Here is a 5,209-nt window from a genome sequence, read left to right as displayed (position 1 = left end):
AATTGGTTGAAGGGTCGAAAACAGAGAGTTGTTTTAAATGGAAAACTTCTGGATGGAAAAGTTCTGCAAGTGGAGTTCCTCAGGGTTCCGTTCTTGGGCCACTTCTATTCATAGTATATATAAATGATATAGACCATGGACTAAAATCTACTGTTTCCAAATTTACTGATGATACAAAACTGTGCGGAGTGGCAAATGATCACTCAAACCAATTAGATATTCAAGAAGATTTAGATAAATTACAGCAATGGTCTGAAAAGTGGCTAATGAAATTTAACACAAGTAAATGCAAGGTAATGCACATAGGTAAAAATAACAGTATGTACGATTACAAGTTATTTGGAAATTCGTTAACAAAAGTGGATAGTGAAAAAGATCTCGGCGTAATTATCAGTAACGACCTCAAATCATCCAAGCAGTGTATTTCAGCCTCTGAGAAAGCAAATAAGATTCTAGGACTGATTGCGCGATCTTTTGATTTTAAAAGTCCATCACTCATTAACAAGCTATATAAATCGTTAGTTCGTCCGCATTTGGAGTATGCTGTTTCCGTGTGGTCACCGAATCTCACTAAAGACATTGACAGACTGGAAAAAGTACAACGGCGAGCCACAAAACTGATTCCAAATATAAAAAATAAATCATACGAAAATCGACTAAAGCACATGAATCTGTTTTCCCTAAAAAAGCGTAGACTCAGAGGTGACTTGATACAGGTCTTTAAGATTTTAAAGGGAATTGACAACATCAAAAGTGACAAAAATTTCACATTGAATGAGAATCAGACAAGAAACAATTGTCTCAAACTGTCCGGAAATAGATTCAATTTGGAAGTAGGTAGAAACAACTTTGCCAACCGTGTAGTTAATGAATGGAATAAACTTCCTGCACAGGTAGTGCAATGTAGTTCAATTCGAAGCTTTAAGAATCATTTAGATACATACCTAAGTAAGATGCTGTAATGATTATAATTTATCTTATATTATTTGTTTTTGTTTTGTTATCATTTGTCTGTCTGATTTTCATTTATTATTAGTTATATATCAATTTATTATTATTTACTATTTACCTGTTTATTATTGAACTATACTTATGCATTTATTTATGTATATTATTTGTTATTTACATTATTAGTTTATTTATTATTTTATTATTAATATGATTTTTGTTTTGTTTTGTTTTGCATCCGAGCTAGATATGGATCAAAAGGTCTCCTGTCGGCATGCTCCGCCTTTGTAATCCTTTGTAATCCTTTGAATAGTTATGATGGGCAACTTTAATTGCAAAGAAATCTGCTGGGAAGAGATGACCGTAAAGGGTGGAGAAGACTCATGGGGAAATGTTCTACTTGAGATGATTATTGACCACACAATGGCACAATGGATCCAAGAGAACACTAGGTATAGAAATGAAGAAGTGCCATCGAGACTAGACCTGATAATCACATCAGAACCTGAAATAGTGGAAAAGATAGAATACCGGGCACCAATAAGTAAAAGTGACCACATATTGATAGAACTAGAACTAAATGAGAAAAAAATACATGAAAAGAAATGAACAATATAGAAAAGGAAGAATGATGTATGAAAAAACAAACTTTGATAAAATAAAATAATTCTTTCAAAAAGAAAAATGGGAAAGAATATACAAAGAAGAAACAACAGTGGAAGAGAAATGGAATATTTTGACAAAAAATTATAAAGAAGGAGTGGAAAAGTATGTCCCAAGACAAAAACAAGAAAAACAATATGTAAAATGCTGGTACAATAAAAGTTGTAGGGAGTTAAAAGACAAAAGAGACAAAGCTTGGACCAGATGGAAAAAAGACAAAAGACCTGAAAAATGGAAAATATATACTTGTTATAGAAATGAATATGTACAAACGTGCAGAGAGGAAAAGAGAAAATATGAAAAAGATGTCATAGAAAAATGTAAAGATCAACCAAAACTATTTTACAGATTTGTAAACAATAAACTGAAAAACAAACAAGATTTGGAGAAATTAAGACAAGGAGGAGTTGAATACATAGAGGAAATTGAAATGGAGGAAATTATGAACAAACATTTTAAATCAGTGTTTACAAGGGAGAACATACAACCTTAAGAGATCGAATGGAAAGAGAAAATCCCCCCTATGAAAGAAATAGAAGTAACAAAGAATGAAATATTGAAACAATTGAGTAATCTTGATGTCAGAAAATAGCATGGACCAGATGAAATAGCAAACTGGATTTTGAAAGAATGCAGGAATGAACTGGCAGACAAAATACATAGCATAATAAACAGTTCCTTGAAAGAAGGAAAAGTTCCAGAAGATTGGAAAAAAGTAAATATAGTACCTATATATAAAGGGGGAAATAAAGAAGACCCTACCAACTATAGACCAGTCTCTCTAACAAGTACAATAGCAAAAATTTGTGAAAGAATTGTCAAAAGTAGATGGGTAAAGTATTTAGAAAAAAAAAAGTGCTAAATCCAAGGCAATTTGGATTCAGACAAGGACGATCATGCGTCACCAATTTAATATGTTTCTATTCAAGGCTAATAGATATAATACAAGAAAGAGATGGATGGGCTCATTGTGCATTTCTAGACCTAAAAAAAGCTTTTGACAAAGTACCACATAAGAAGTTGCTTAAGAAATTAGAAACTGAAGGAGGAATACAGGGCAAACTGCTTAATTGGATGGAAGACTTTTTGCAAGAAAGAAAAATGAGAGTAGTGATAAGAGATAAACACTCAAAATGGGATGAAGTAATAAGCGGTGTTCCACAAGGAACAGTTCTGGCCCCAATAATGTTTGCTATATATATTAATTATATGGATGAAGGAATTGAAAGCTATATGAGCTTCTTTGCAGATGATGCAAAACTATTAAAAAAAGTAAACACGGAAGAAGATTGTGAGTCACTACAGAGTGATCTAAATAAAGTATGGGAATGGAGTAGGAAGTGGGAGATGGAGTTCAATACAAAAAAGTGTAGTATAATGGAATTTGGAAAAAGCAAAAACAGAATAACAGGATCATATAAATTGGGAGAAGAAGGAATAAAAAAAGTAGAAAATGAGAAGGACCTGGGAGTCAATGTTATGAATAATATGTCACCTGAGAAACATATAAATAAGATTTTTGGAGAAACTAATAATTTAATAAGAACAATCAAAGTGGCATTTACATACCTGGATGAAGAAATGGTGAAGAAAATTCTAATCACCTTGATAAGACCAAGATTGGAATATGCAGCAACGATATGGTCACCAAGTACAAAAAAATGTATAAAAAAAACTTGAAAGAATACAGAGCAATTACAAAATTGGCACCAACACTCTCAAAACTATCATATGAAGAGAGACTAGCAAAACTTGAATTACAGACACTAGAGCAAAGAAGAGAGAGAGGAGATTTGATAGCTATTTACAGAATCATGAAAGGCATAGAAATTACTGATAGAGAGAATCTGATAAAATGGGATGATAGAAATACAAGAGGACACGGAAAGAAAATAAAAAAAGACAGCTATAGAAGAGATCTGAAAAAGAACAGCTTTCCTCACAGAGTAATAGACAGTTGAAACAAGTTAAATGAGAAAGTGGTGTGTGCAAAAACAATACATGAATTTAAAAATATAGATGAAATGAGATATGAAGACGGGACACCACGAGCATAGCTTCCCTTCCCGTAAAATACAACTAGGTAAACACACACACACACACACACACACACACACACACACACACACACACACACACACACACACACACACACACACACACACACACACACACACACACACACACACACACACACACACACACATATATATATATACATATACACTGAATGGTCCCCAGTGATCAATTCATTTTTTTATAACCACAAATAACTTTTAATTCCATGCCATCGCAGTCGAGACTAAAGAATCGCTCGATGGAGGCATCCGTTGGAAATTGAAACGTGGACGAGCCGAGGATTCGAACCCAGCTAACCCGTAACAAAGTTACAGTGACTTAAACCAATACGCTATCAAGAGAGATATAAATTGAGTACGACTTGCTTATATTTGTATGCTCGAATTACATACACCTACACGAAATATCGCGTTCAACCCACCTCCGCTATGATAGTGCATTTAGTTGGTATGTGCGCGTGGGAAAGTTTATACATATACACTGAATGGTTCCCAGTGATAAATTAATATCCTTTTTCAACCACAAATTAAAAGTTATTTGTGGTTGAAAAAAGATATATATAAATATATATATATATATATATATATATATATATATGTATATGCATATGTATATGTATAAGACGGATGTCTAAAATTCTCCAACCCGGTAATTAATCTACTCCCGAGGAATTAAGTCGACTGCTAACTGCCGTCCGTACTTAGTTTTTTACAGAGAACTAACATCTCTCGTATCTTCGTGGCTAAGCTGGTACGTTTCCTTTGTGTACTTTCGTCGTTGACATACCTTTGATTGACCACACCGTCACTAGTGATTCTACTCTGATATATATATATATATATATATATATATATATATATATATATATATATATATATTATATATATATATATTCTTCGTATAAATGGGCGGGAGATTCTCTCTCAAGCATATTGCATTGAATGAAATGGCAAGCTTGTTGTGACAAAGCTTTTTGTCAATCTTCTCTCTCTTTCGTAAGGCGACTTTGCCTTCCATAGGCAGGAGTCCGAGTAATTCGCCGTATGCCATGATATAGAAATAGGCATAGTCGAAAGCCAAAACGCATTTTCGCACCTGCTGCTTCTTCAGTGGCAATTGAAGCAAAGAAGATTCCATGAAGATCAGCAACTTTTATATCCGGAAGGTGGATGTTGATTGGCTGGTTTGCTACGAGTTAGGTACGGTCTGTTCTCCCATTGGCTGAGCGGTGCGTGACGTCATCAGTTTGCGCCCCAGCACCGTAATGAGCGGACCTCCTAACGCTAGGTAACGTTATATTAAGATTTGGGAAAAGATCTTTTATGTATAGAGCCTCATGATAGGTAGTCTTCTAGGGTCTTGGTGTGTGGCTAAAATTCCTGTGTTGTTGACCAGGGTTTCCCTTCGTAAGATGGTGTGGTGAGTATCTCTGGAGTGATTCTTAGGAGCACCTGCTGTCAGATGGTATGACAGTCTACGCGACAGCTTCATGGTGGTCATACCAATATAGGAAGAAGTT

Source organism: Oratosquilla oratoria, chromosome 10, assembly GCF_046742065.1.
Source record: "Oratosquilla oratoria isolate Oo_2021 chromosome 10, ASM4674206v1, whole genome shotgun sequence".
Lineage (NCBI taxonomy): Eukaryota > Metazoa > Arthropoda > Malacostraca > Stomatopoda > Squillidae > Oratosquilla > Oratosquilla oratoria.
Note: the sequence above shows the minus strand (reverse complement) of the source record.